Source organism: Pinus tabuliformis, chromosome 9 (assembly GCF_031772625.1).
Source record: "Pinus tabuliformis cultivar Carrire ecotype Pingquan chromosome 9, CPIR1, whole genome shotgun sequence".
In the NCBI taxonomy this organism is placed as follows: Eukaryota; Viridiplantae; Streptophyta; class Pinopsida; order Pinales; family Pinaceae; genus Pinus; species Pinus tabuliformis.
Genome location: NC_142307.1, coordinates 144,631,977 through 144,647,177, shown reverse-complemented (window position 1 = coordinate 144,647,177; position 15,201 = coordinate 144,631,977).

The following is a 15,201-nucleotide window of genomic DNA, read 5'->3' as shown; positions in this document are numbered from 1 at the left end:
GAGACGATTAAACACGTTGACTGATGCATTGGCAAATCATGTGTTAGACAGACATTTGCGAAATAGATAAACATCATACAAGAGAACATAGAAAGCATAGTAGAGTAAAGCATATGTAAATAAGATAATTCCCAAGCATAGTTTGCATGCGTGCCGTGTGTGCTTTTAAGCTTGCATTTAAAACATTAAAATACATGGGTCATGTGTTGTGCAATTCATACATAAGATTACATTTGTACTGAACATTTGCATAGCATAAACAAAACATCATCATATAAAACAAGACCCATCCAAAAATCGGTATGTATATATATATATATATATATCGTGTGGCGCACTAAGGCGCTCAAAAATAAGTGTATATGTCAAAAATGGAATCACTGTCCTCAGTACATCCGAGACATATGTCTCTCAAAACATCAGTGGAAATAAACCTAGGCGACTACTGTGCTGGGTTATGCTCTCTGTAGCATACAGCTGCTCGTGCCACCCGCCTCAAGAGGCGGTGCATCCTGGGTTCCACCCCCACTGTGTGGATCTGATGAGCTATGGGGACCTCCTCGACCCCCTGGTAATCTGGCACCCCCTCCAGTAAACCCTCAAGGTTGCGAGCTACAGTCTCCGACGTGTCAACTCCTGGAGGAACTAGGGCCAGGGCTCCAGCTCCTTGCCCCTCTCTCCGAGCCTCTGGGGCTAGGCCGATGGGTCTAACAGGTCCCACATCTACACACCGTGACGCTTTATCAAGACATGTACATGAAAAATCAAAAACATTAAAAAATTGAAAAGAGATCAAGTGTCATACCTCCATCATCCCAATGCTCTCCCGCGGGCAGTGGCATGTGAGGATCATTGCGGAAGTCCATACCGGCATATGGCCAGTCCTCTACGAAAATGACCTGCTGGTCCAACCACTCTCGAAAGTACACTCCCCAAGCCACTGGGCGGCCACCACCCCCGTGCGGCATGATACGGGCCCATCGAGTGGCCCTCGTCTCCCGGGGACCTCTAGGTGGATCCACGGCCATGGTCTGTAGCCGTATGGCTGGCACCCGCTCTAGAATGAGTGGGAGTAAGAGCGACCCGTAGCCAAACTGTTTCGTCTCCCCGCGACGACAGTTGCTAAGTTGCCTCTTCATGCTGTTTGTCACCGCCGTTGCCCAGTTGAACACAGTAGGTTGTAAGCACTCGAGAGCTAGCAATAGATGGGTCTTCGAGGCCTCATGGTTGGCCAAGCTCCCCGCTGCCCGGGTTACCATAAAGAGTATGGTACGAAGGACCATATCAGTCACCGTGGGAATTGACACCTTTCCACTTCGCGATTTTACCGCCTTTGGACACACTCGAGCCATGAGCTGGTCAAGTGTCTCGCCGCTGGGCCGTTGCCCCTCTATGATAGGCATCACGCCCCGGCGCGACAATCCAGTCAAAAAATAAATGTCCATATGGTCAAACTCAATGTCACGGCCTCGGATGGTAAATTTGCCATCTACTGGGTTCCATGCCCTGATCAGGAACTCAAGCAGGTCAGGCTGAGCCCTCAGACGTGGAGTGAGAAAGAATTTCATGAATCCGCACGCCCACATGGCATTTCGGCAATTCGCATTTGCAAAAGCAGTTATATCCTTGACATCATGGGCCCTCTCTTGCCACTGAAAGGCCATTGCGTCCTGCATGAGCATCAAAAAATATTAGAGTGCTGACTAATGAGTTTTTTACGTTCAAATCTTAAAAAACAAAATTTTACAGTGTCAGCGCAACTGTTTTTAAAACAGTCGCGCTAACCATGGCAGCCCGTTGTTTTTTCCCCAGGTCAGCGCGGAAGAACACTGGTTTTCCGCGCTGACCGGGAAGGTGGTACGTGTAATTTTAATTCGATCAGCGCGGACCCACGCGGGAAATCCGCGCTGACCAAGAGCGCACCAACGCTCAAAGAATTTGGCCAAACGGCCAATTCCCACCGTTGAAATGCTCAAAAAGGGACTCAAAATAGAGCGCATGGCAAGGGGAACCTACCTGGAGCAAGCCGTTCGATGAATGGTGTCCGCACGGGGGAGAATTCGCTTCGTCAACTTCACAGCTTCACAACGTTCTCAAAGGCTCAATATTGTAACAATGGTAAAAATGACTATTTACCCTTCTATTTATAGTAAAAATGGCTTAATTAACTATAGATTTTACGAATTCGGGTTTTTGTCATGCTTTTACCATGGATTTAGCGCTTCTGTCAATGTCTTATGCCTTTATGCATGTTTTACTATGTTTTTAAACATGTCGAACGGATTTATGCGGGTATTTTTACTGTGCAGGTCCTCAGAAACGGTGAAGTCATAATGGTCCTAAATACACTTGGTTCCAAAAAATGTCGTCTTTGAGCTCTTTTCCGACATGAATCGAGAAAAGATTACCGAGCTTCCTTTCGGCTCGTTAAAGGGAATGAGAGGCGATCATTTTAAGCTCTTTTTCGACCGTGTAACTTAAAAAGATTGCCAGGTGTTTGTCGTTTCGCACTCGTTATTGGCTCTAAAACGACGTGTTTCCGACCGCTTTTTTACTTTTTCAGGTCGAAGGCACTATTTATGAAAAGTACTCCTCGATCGTAATGGTCGGGCGGTTCTTTCGAGCATTGTTTTATACTTTTTCGGGCTCGAGAGACACAACTTTACGAAAAAGGACCCCCCTGGAGTTTCCTTTTCCGCTGTCTTTTCAAACTCTCTAAACAAGAAAAGACGCCGAGTTTTTCCTTTGTCAGGCTCGTTAAACACTTTATGACATCGGGCATCGTCGAAATGACACTCTTCAAGCATATGCTATCCTCGTCAAGCTTGTCATCCAAAAATAACCGGGGTACCTGCCAGAAATGGCGGGGAAAATGAAACTGCAATTGTCGCGTCGGCAGTATGTCGCTCTTGAACATGGCACTGGTTTGCATTCGTGTCGGGTGAGAATTTCTCATTTTGTTTCACTACTGACCTCCGTGGGTACGGGTTATCCTATTTGACCTCTCATTTGCTCATTGCCGTCGTCTTTATACCCTCTGCTCATTTGATGTCAAATACTGCCAAATCCACTGTCGTGCCGCCGATATGTTCAAGAGAAGTTGACCTCTGCAATAGTACAGCCTCATCTGCTATCTCACACAAATCATTTTACCTCTGTCTCGTGTCGATGATGTGGGAAACATTATGGCCCACCTTCGATCAAGGTCACTTCCTGTCGACTTCAGCTCATTATCCGGGAAGGTGACTTAGAGACTCCCTTCAGGTGCCTTAGGGCCTGCATGCCTCAATGGCAGGTTCTTTGTGTTCGACGCGAGGTTTTCATTATTGGCCTCCGATCGAATGATTTTGCGGGTGTTCGACACCAGCTCATTGATTCACACGTTGCAGATTGTGCCTATAGTACCTTGAGGACCATTGTCATTATTAGTGGTACCTCTCGCGTCTGTTAACAGTTCTCATCATTGACTGGTAATCAGACGATGTCCATGCATGTTCGACTTCGGCTCATGTATTCACATGCTTGGACTTGTACTTTGTTCGGGTCAGGACGGAGCGCAAGACCCTGGATCTCTGTCTGTTATGGTCCAGGTTGCAATTTTGTGGATGATCATTACATGACTCATTGATGGATGGCTGCGCCCATACCTGAGTCTTCATGGATGGCTGCGACCATACCTTATCATTATTCTGGTCTCTTTAGCTGGGTGGCTGCGTCCATTCCACAGACCTTTTCGCATGTCTTTCGGATGGCTGCGCCCATGCCTAGACTGCATGTACTTGATTATCAGAGACATTCGGTCCTTCCTGGTGGTGTTCCAGTTCGGTGAGTTTTGTAAAGCATTTCACTCCTCCCACTCTCTCGGTCTTCATGCTTTAGGGGGCATTTGTGACACAGTAATTTGTCACTGTCTCCCTGTCAGTCACCCTACTGTGTCAGGAATTCACAATAATCAAGTTCATGCCTTCTGAGCTGGCCAAAAACCCACTTTTCTAAAGTTTTCCTCATCAGCGCACCTGTTTCTAAAATACCCGCGATGACTGGCGCTTCATAACAGACCGCGTGCGCTACCAGCGCGGAAGCACACGACTTTCCCGCGCTGATCGAATTTCATGACCAGCGCAGCCTCTGTTTGTATTTATCCGTGCTAACATGGCCCTTTCCATTATGTCTTTGCGACGTCAGCACGCCAGACCAGTTATGCACCCGCGCTGATCCAGTTTGGGCGAATTTGTTCCAACAGCCAGCCTTCCAGATAACTCCAGACCTGGTTGTTGGCCTTGTGAGTATCGCCTCCCTTCTATGGCATGTCTGTTCGACCCTTTGCAACTACTTCCCTTGAAGATAAGCTCATCCTTCCACCATTCAAGGAGAATCCTTCTCCTATATAAACCTCTACCATTACCATGAGTAGCTAGTTTGGAATAGCTTGGATTGTGTGGAGCTTATAGTGCTCAGATTGCTGCTACTATAGGTAGTTGGTGTGATAAGTGTGGAAGTGCTTGATAGCTTAGGGAAGGTTGTTTTGTGTTGCTTGTGTGAGAGAGAGAGTTTCTTGTCTTGGGAGAATCATTTCCAAAAGCAAAAACTTGCAGTTGTAAGGATGAGGAAAAGGAAGAAGATGAAGAAGAATTCTCAGATAAAGAGTTTGCATAATTCACACAGAAAATGAGAACAGGTATGGGAAAATTCAAATGTAAACTTCCATTAAATGTTTTGACCGTGGTGAGGTTGGGCATTTTGCAGCCAAATGTCCTCACAAAAATGAAGTTGTTACGAATGGAAAGAAAGGTCCTAGGAAGTGCAACAAGCAAGGCAAGAAGAAATGGTTTAAGAAAAGTTTCTTCACCAAAGAAGATAGTTCCTCATCCGAGAGAATTCAACAGAAGAGTATTGTTTATGGCCAAGCACAATAAGGAATAGGCATATGATGAATAAGGAGACGAAGAAGAAGAAATGACTGAGGTTGAATTTCAAAAAGAAGTGATGAGGGTTATCAAAGAGATCAAAGCTCAGAAGACGCATGTCAACACTCTTGAAGATGAATTGAAGACAGAAAGAGAATAGGTCCTCAATCTTAAAATCAAGGTTGAAGAATACAAACGAATTGAAGAATCACTCAGGAAAGAAGTAAAGGAAAGCAACAAGGAGAGAGAAGCATTGGAAGCTGAAATAGTTTCTTTGCAAAAGGAAGTAAAAAGTGGAAAAACTCTTCAATACTACACCAATAGTTCAAAGGCTTTGGACGAACTCATCAGCAACCAGCGATCATACAGTGATAAGACTAGTCTTGGTTACAAAGAAAAATATGAAAAAGAGTCAAGTCCTTCTATGACAACTAAAGAAGATGGATATGCAAAAAGGGTAGATCCCCCAGCTAGATCAAGAGATCAAGACTCGCAGGAAGAACCTTGGAAGACAATTCCTCAAATAAGATTTCCTCCCAAGTACCAACCTATCTTTTATGGTCATTGTTATTCATGTGGAAGGTTTGGACATAGAGTTGCAGAATGTCGCATGTATGTTTGGAATGAATATAATTCCAGGAGATCCTTCAGAAATGGATATTCCAGAACTCAGCATAATATCAACAAATTTGATCATTTGAGAGATGATGTCGAATGTAACAATTTTTGACATATGGCTAAAAATTGTGAAGTTCCAGACAGGTACAACTATTATTGGCAAAACCCTAGAAGCAAATTTGCAGGATCACGAGATAAACACCAAACAAAATCTTCTATGAATAACATCGAATGTTACAAATGTCATAACTATGGACACATAGCTCATAACTGCTGGTACAAGATGGAATCAACCATGAATGAAAAGCTTGACTATGAGAATAGAAGATTTGGAAAGGAAAACAAGTACACAATGAACAAGTACAAGATGAGTAAGAAAATAAAGAAGGAAATAAGGTCCCAACAATTATACTTTCACAATTCATAACGAATTGTGAGGAATCAACAGCTACTTTGGTTAATGACTTGAGTCAAGACGGCCCGTTAAATGACACATTATTCTTAACAATTTAGCTTATCGACTCCTAGAAATTTGAAGATGAGGAGTCTATGCAATAGTATATGACACAAGTCTACGATTGACAGACAGGTAGTTTGAGCAAGATAGCAGTTTCATTACATGTTCAGGGGGAGAAGAATAGTTGAAGTACTATAGATTCAAGAAAGGAAGCGCTAACAAGCAATCTCTATGTGAAATTGGATCAAGACAATCTAACGATTATCGAGATATCTCAATAGGATAAAGGAATATTCATATATCAAATCAAGTACATCAAGGAAATGCTCAAGGAATTCAAGATGGAAGATTGCAAGCCTATCGTTACCCCCATGGAAATAGGTTGCAAGAAGATTTGTCAACGAATGTGAACCAAAGGTTGTATAGATCCATGATTGGTAGTCCCCTGTATGAGACAATCTCCCCGCGAGATGTGATGCAGGCAGTTGGACAAGTAACACAATTCCAAGCAGCACAAAAATAATCTCATATCATTGTCGTAAAAAGAATTCTTCGATACCTTAAGGGCACAACAGAATATGGTCTATGGTATCCCAAAGGAAATGATTTGGTCATCCAAGCTTATATAGATGCAGATTGGGCAGGAAGTGTTGATGAGTGTAAGAGTACCAGAGGAGAAACATTCTATCTAGGTGGTTGTCTTGTTTCATGGTTAAGTAAAAATTAGTCTTCAATCTCGTTATCCACAACAAAAGCAATATATGTCACGTTAGCAGCTTGTTGTACTCAAGTTCTTTAGATGAAGCAAACTTTGCAAGATCTTCAAGTCAAGTTCGATGAGACTATTCCCATCTTTTGCGATAACACCAATGCCATCAGTATCTCCAAGAATCTTGTGATGCATTCCAAAACGAAGCACATTCCGATTAAATATCATTTCGTTAGAGAGCAGGTCGCTGAAAAGAATATCAAGCTTGAATATGTTGGCACAAAGGAAAAAATTGCTGACATCTTTACCAAACCATTACCTTGTGAAGCATTTGAGTATCTTCGCCAAAAGCTTGGGATTCTCCCAAGTTTTCATTAGACTCTTTCTCTTATCTACTCAAGTAGAAAGGGCGAGTGGAGGTGTGTACACATTCGCAAGATGGTTGTTTGTCAGGGGGAGTTACCCTTTGCCATTGATGACAAAGGGGGAGAGAAGGCAATAGGAAGAGGTGTCATGATCGCAAGGGGAGTACTTGTGTTTCCATCAATGCCAAAGGGGGAGATTATTGATCAGTGGTTGTCATTGATGTCAACCCAAGTAGCACCAGGGGCTACCCATATCTTGCATGGTCATTTTGACTTGACAACTTAGTCTATTCTAAGTCAAGGATATTCTATATGGATTCTAATCGTCGATATGTTTCCGTTGATATATGGCACGCCACGTAATTCTTCACGGTTTGAGAGATATTCGTGTTTGAAGTTAGTAACCCCAATTAGTGGGCTAAACCCTATGGGGTTGTGGCATGGCACTCATAATTGGTTGTGGTCATTGAATAGTCAATAACTTATAATAATAAAATTTCTCCTAAATTCTGTCCAATGTTCACTTGTTGAGGATCCTCTCAACTCAAGACATTCATATAAATAGTGACCCTCATATCCTCCTCTAGTTGGGATTTTGTGGCTTCCAATCGGTCATCGTGGAATTTTTGCTATAACTTCTTTTCTAAGAAGCTTCAAAAGCTTAAATTAAAACCCATTTGATCTGAAAACTTGATGAACGTCATGAGCGAATTTTAGATCCTGATTCGCTATATTTTATGAGATATGATCTGAGGAAGTTAGGTTTTTTATAGGCTCCCGAATCCCATGTCAAACAGGTGACGTTGGGAAAATCATCATAACTCTCTCTTTGAGCATTGGATTCAAATTTTGTAGATAGTCACAAAAAGAGGACGCACTGTAGTTTGTTGACTAGCATTTTCAAGGCTGAAGGTCACAACAGCGACCCATGGCACTTCGTACAAGTTTGCTCTTCTGAACCAATCTATAATGAGGTCATCGTGGGAGATTGGGCATAACTCTTTCTTGAAGAATCCAATCTTGATCAGACTTGTGGGGTTGGAAAGAGGAATCAAAGGGCTACCATATGGGGAAATTTCAAACCCTGGAGATCCGAAATTACATAGATAAAACATATTCAATATCGAGCTCCTAGAAGGAAAGAAAAAACATGCACTCAAGGATCACTGCAATAAGGACCACACATCAATAGTCAAGGGTAAGTCTCCTACAACAAGGTATGTATGATTAGTTTGTACATTTGAAATATGAGTATCATCTCTGACATATGTTTTTGCAGGACGACGTAAGTATATACAGGGTCTTTGTTATATCTCTATGTCTTTATATGTCATAGTTAGTTTTGATACCACATTTCGAATGTCCTATTCTTGATACTACACATTTGATGCTACATATTCTTGATGCTACACCAAGTCTACTAAATCTATATGATGTTGTAAGTTCATGTTACTTGTCTTTTCATAGTTGATAGATGGTCTCTATTATTGTACTTAGAACTTGGTCCATCACAAGTCTAGGGTCAGTCATCAGTTTTTATTGTATATATCTTTAGGTCATTTTTGGATATAGTCTTGCATAGAGTCCAAGCATATATCAAGAGTGGGAGTCTTTGTCTACTGCTGCAACAAGTCAACAACAAAAGTGACAAGCACACTTCAGGTACGCATTGTAATTTTAATTTGTATTTATTCATTATTATGCACTTACATGTGTTTTGCAAGCAGAGGTAAGTTGAAGGGTATTTTGTTTTGTTTTGGGATTAGTTTTGCCGGGAAAATTTTGCATGCAGGTAGAAGAAGATTCAAGTACAACTTCAAGCAAGAATTCAAGAGCAGAAGTATCAAATCAAAGGAAGCATTACAACGGGACATCCTTTGAAGACATGACAACCATCTGTATATTTTGAAGAAGTGTCAAGGCCAAGAGTCATCATTGTAAAGTTGTAAAAGAGTCATTTGTAAAAGTGTCATCATTGGAAGAGTAATTATTGTAAAAGAGACAATCTACCTTGAGTCGAAAAGGCATTATTGGGAGGTATAGGAGTCTCTGTTGGGATGATGTCATGGTTGGGTTGCAGGTCTTATTGTAATTGGGTGTTCGGTCAAAATCATTGTAAATCATATTGTATCATGGATCATTGTCCCTGGTGAGGGAATCCACACTCTTATCTCATTTTAGTCATTATAGGGTGGCAGGAGGTGCTAGGCTGGTGCATGAAGTCGCCTACAAGTTGGATCCTGTGAACAATTCAGGGTGGTAGGTTGGTCTAGGATGTTGGGGCATCCATTCAGTTGACTACTGAAGAAACCAGGGCATTGGGGCATCCTTCCAGTGGGAGCTGGAGAAGAATGCTTTTCTAGAATTCTAGGAAGTTGTTGCTTTCATTTCAGTTGGGGCTGAAGATTAAAGAATTTATTAGAAAAGCGTTTGGTGGTTTTTGACCCAGAGGGGGTTTTCCACCTAAAATTCTTGTGTCTATTGTGTTCTTTTATTTACTGTTATTACTGCATAAACATTAATAATAATTGAAGATTAACTAATTCTTTGAAAATATTTAAAAGTGCTAATTGCTAAGGAATATTGATTCACCCCCCTCTCAGTATTTCCAATAATACTGAACGTAGCCCTGCCTACCGCCATTTCTTTGATCTATGCTAAGAAATGCAATAATATCATCTCCTAGACTTGGAATTTGTTTTATTTCTTATTTGCTCTCAAAGTAAGGGGAAGATCGTGGCCATACCCATGGCCCCCATAAAGGGTTCCTCCATGCAGCAAAATCAAGTTAATAATTTCATGGAAGAGTACATAGACATCTTCTCCTCACCCATAGGGATATCTTTGCACTGTCAGGTCAAACATTCAATCGATCTGACCCCTGTAGAAGCTCTACCTAATGGACCAATCTATTGCCACTATCTTCTGGAAAATAAGGAAATCAAGCAACATATCCATGCTTTTATACAAAAAGGGCACATCTGACCAAGTTCATCACCTTGTGGGATCCCACTTGTACTTGTACAGAAGAAATACGGGATCTAGAGACTTTACATTGATTATCGGTCATTGAATAAAATCATTGTCAGGAATAGATACTTGACCCCATGTATTGATGACCTTCTTGACTAGCTCAAGGGGGATAAATACTTCAGCAAGATTGATTTGAAGTTTGACTATCACCAAGTCCCAATAAAGCCCATAGACGTATGAAAGATAACCTTCAAGTCCAAATAGTGTCTCTTCAAGTGGCTGGTCACACCCTTCATATTGATGAATGCCCCTGCCATTTTTATGAGGTTGATTGGTGATATATTGCGACCTTTCACTAAATCGTTTGTGGTTATGTATTTGGATGACATCCTCCTCTTCAACAAGAGTTGGTCACAGCACTTGCAACATATTCTACTTGTCCTTCAAATCCTGCGACAACACAAACTATGTACCAACTTGGAGAAATGCTCCTCTAGCATGGACCAAGTCAAATGCTTAGGCTACATAGTTTATGAGTGAGGTGTGCATGTGGATCCACCTAAGATCCAAGTCATTCGGGATTCTCCAATCTCGACGACTCTAACAGAGTTTCATATCTTCTTAGGCCTTGCCAATTTCTATCAAAGATTCGTGTTGGGGTTCTCATATCACTTGGCTTTTGAGTCAAGTCACCAAGGGAGGAGTGAAAAAGTAAAGCTTTTTGGCCTGAAACACAACAAAAGGTGTTCGCTAAGCTAAAACATTGCCTTTGACCTACGTCAGTCCTCGTATTGCTAGACCTACAAAAACCATTTGATAGTGAGACAAATGTCTTCAACTATGCTATCGATGAAATTATCACCCAACAAGGGCATCTGGTGGCCTATCACAGTGAAATGCTCTCTTATTCGATTCAAAAATACCCCACATACGATAAGAAGATGTATTCCATCATGCAAACTTTTTGATAGTGGAAACATTACATTATGGGGAAGGAAACAATCATCTATACTGATCATCGACCTCTATAGTTTATGCAGACATAGGGAAAGTTGCAAAATGATTATCATAAAAAATGCTCCACATATAAACAACAATTCCATTTAAACATTAAGTACAAGAAGGGAAACACCAATAATGTTGCATATTGCCTAAGTCGACCACCGGTTATGGCGCTGACCATTATTCTCGACTCTTATGGGCACGAGATTTCTGGATAATCGCAGTTTTACAAAAATGATCCAGAATTCACGACCACATACCAAATGTTGATAGATGGCAAGCAAGTTCTAGATTTTCACCTCTAGGACGTACTGTTGTGCCACTTGGGACACCTTTGCGTTCCTTCAAGCGAGCATGCCAAGCTGATTTGGGAGGCGCACTATAGTTAGGTTACATGACACTTTGGTGTAGAGAAGATAGTGGCAGTACTACAACAATATTTTTATTGGCAAAATATCTCACAAGATGTTGGAAAATATATTAGATCGTGCATTGCATGTGCCATCGCCAAGCGAACCATTAAGAGGAAAGGCTCGTACACTCCTCTGCCTACTCCTATTCGGCCTTGGGAATCCATCTCCATGGACTATATGTTTGACGTTCCTTCTACGAGGTATGGCAACAACTATGTATTTGTGGTCATCGACTATATGTCTGACCTTTGTTCTACCAGGCATGGCAACGACTATGTATTTTTGGCTATATTGGCTGCCTACAAGAAGAGTATCACAACATAAGACACTGCCAAACTATTATTTGAAGGAGTGTGGGTACCTTTCAAGATCCCAAAGACATTGTATCAGATCAGGATAACAGGTTCCTAAGTGCATTCTGGTTGATCCTATGGACATTGTTGGACACCAATCTCACTAAGTCAATTGCATTCCACCCCCAGATTGATGGCCAGATAAAGGTAGCCAACGGGATTATAATTCACATACTATGCACGTACAACTTTGAGCATCCACAAACATGGGATGAGAGTATTACCTATGTGAAACACAACTTAAACAAAGCTCTCCATAGCTCGACTGACCATAACCCCTTTCAAGTGGGCATGGGATTTCAACATTATGTTCCATTCATGTTGCAATGCCTCTTGCAACTACACAGGAAAAATTTGCACATGTTTAGTCTGAAGCTGATAAAGCCAGCAGGTTTATTGAACACATTCAACACATCTTCCAACAAGTTCATAACATCTTGGATAAAGTCAATGCCAAGTACAAACAATGGCATGCTCAACCTCGGGTGCCACATAAGTTGCAGGTGGGCGATAAGGTTTGGTTGTATTTGCAGAAAAAAATCCCTTGCCGGAGCCCATAGGAAACTTCGACCACTCCAATACGGGTCTTACATCATCACCAAGGACATGGGAGACAATGATTTCGAGATCAATATCCCCCCATTCCTTGGCTTGCACCCAATATTCAATGTGGACAGCCTTCAACTATAATTTCCACCATTGTTGGACACATCATACATTGTTGAAAAATCGGCACCAATAGAGCTCAATCGAGATTACATTGAACATACCATAACTTATCAAATCATGGGTACACAGATTGAGAATGCTCGCTAATAAAGGATCTAGCTATATTGGGTTGTTAAAGCTGACCAACTCTTGCACCAAGGCAAGTAGCTCACTAGGGACCAAGTTCAATAGAAATTTTCCCATCTCATGGAGGCACTCAACATAATGGGGACCATTGCTTCCTAAGGGGGGAGGACTAATATAGCTGCATATTGGTGGCCACCTACTTATTCCACTTGTACCCCAACATTATTTCTTTTCAATATCTTGTTTTCCAACATAATTTCCTATTTCGACAATTTTCTATTTTTGGCAATTTTTTGGGTCTTGAACTTTCGGAGCCATTTTGAGGCCCTAAATGACTTTTCTTGGGGAAATGGGAAAATGTGAGACCAATGCCCATTGATTATAGTCAAAAAAAATTCTCCTCAGATAAATCTTTCTAACGAGGTATAATGCGCGCAAAATGGAGATTGTATGCCAACGTTATGACCCTGAGAGTTGACGTTTCAACTAACCCTAGCAGAGTGCAAAAGCTTTTGATGCTTCATCTCCTAGGGTTAGGTTTTTTAATGTTTAGGATTTTCCATTGTTTCTTGATGATGAAAAAGGCCTCCAAGCATCATTGTAACACATTTTAGAAGGCATGTAGTTATCACATCTCTTCTCAGAGATAAATTAACATCACCCGATCTAGTTTGTTCCATTCTACTTGTAAATAGTTCTCAACATTTGTTATTAATTAATTGAAGTTTAGTTTTCACTTTATCTCTGTGTTTATGTTTAAATATGTATTTCATTTAGCTCCTTCATAAATTTAGATCATAAGATCAACTCCATGTTTAAAAGGGAATAAGGAACTCCTCCCTGGTTGAGAGGGAGTGATGTGGGACACTCTATTCTCCATGTGTCATGCACTAGACCAGGACTAACAATTGTAAGTATATTTAAGGCACTAATAGAGAGAATGGAGGATTGGATAAGCATTTGGGACTGGTACTCCTTGAGGATTGGGAATCCAAGATAGGAAGTAGTCCCATGGACCAATACTCTTTGAGGATTTGATAGGGTATCCAATATAAGTGATGGGCCTGCAAATTAGACACAGATTATGGCCCATCTAATCTTTCCTAGGCACATAAAGGCTATATTAAAACTCTCCTTCTACACTTAATAAAGATAATTGCATATTAAGTGTCTAATATTATTTATTTTTGCAAAATATTGAGAGAATATGGAATAAATTCTGATGAGATAATATAGGGACTTGCTTCCTACTATAGGATGGACCAAGATTGGATAATAAATTAACTGTATATCATGAAATTTTTGACAAATTTTGAGGCTCCACTGATTGAGAAAATCTAGGAATGTGTTCCCTGTCATTTAATGAAGATTCCTAGTGTTGGGATTTTGAGGGTAAAGTTGCCTCCTTTCAAGGGAAATGCTTCCTCGTCACTTTTTATAAGTATCAATTCGAATTAGCCTCTAGGGGCATGTATTTCTTAGTCTTCTTGTGGAGAAAACTTGCTATTTAGCAGTTCCACTTTCATTTCTAGTAGGGATGTTCTTGGATTGATTCAAATAATGAAGGTTGGTGCCAATTTTAGCTTCTAAAGCTTGGATTCCTTCATAGGACTTTGAGCATCCTTGGGCTTGGCCATCCCAGGAGCCTCAGATCCCTCTTGTATAATTTATTTATTTCCTTTGAATGTCCTTTTCACTTGCAGCTCTTATTTCTGCATTTATTATTCATGCTTCTTTTTTTGTAGGTCATATTGGTTAAATGATTAAAGTGAGTTGTTTTACAGGTTATTTATAGAGTCACAAGCATGATGCATCCTTAGAACAACTTTGAAAAACCATATTCATCATTGAGCTACTTGGATTAGTTTACTAGTTCACAAATCTAGAATTTTTGGAAGTCCCTTGTAGCAATATAGTAGTAATTTTCTGTTATTTTTTAGAACATGTTAGTTAACTTCATTTGAGTTGAGTCCACTTGGATTAGGTCATAAAAAACTCCTGTAATTAACAAAATTTACCCCATATCATTTTCACTTGATTAGGTTAGGCATTTGATAGGTTAACTAGCTCACTAATTTTTGAATTTCCAGTTTTTAGAGTAGTAATTTTCTGTTATTTTTTAGCACATGTTAACATGGGTATTTTTGAGTGATTCTACTTGGAATGGAGTCCTAGGACATCCTACTATATAAAAAACTTGTCCCATCTCATTTTCATTTGATTTGCTTGGGCATTCGATAAGTTATCTCGAGGAGTAGCAATCATGTAACAATCCTGTAGCAACCCTGTAGCACATGTAAACTTGACCAGATTTGCTCCAAAAGCCTTGTTTTTGTCTCTTAGGCTTGAATCTTGAACCCTAGGCTTTGAATATGTGGTTGAGTAAGGCTAAAGACCTGTTAAGCCTTGCCTCTTCTCCATTACAAATCACCTCTGCAGTTTGGATTGGTGGACAGATTCATGACACGAAGAGCACAATGATGATCTTCATTATTACTTTATAAAGCACCTTGTGAAATCTATTGACAAAATCTATCTTGAATGCAGTGATTGAAGAATGATTTTATGACTAGGTTTTGTTTCATGCATCTTAATCTAGGGTTCCCACT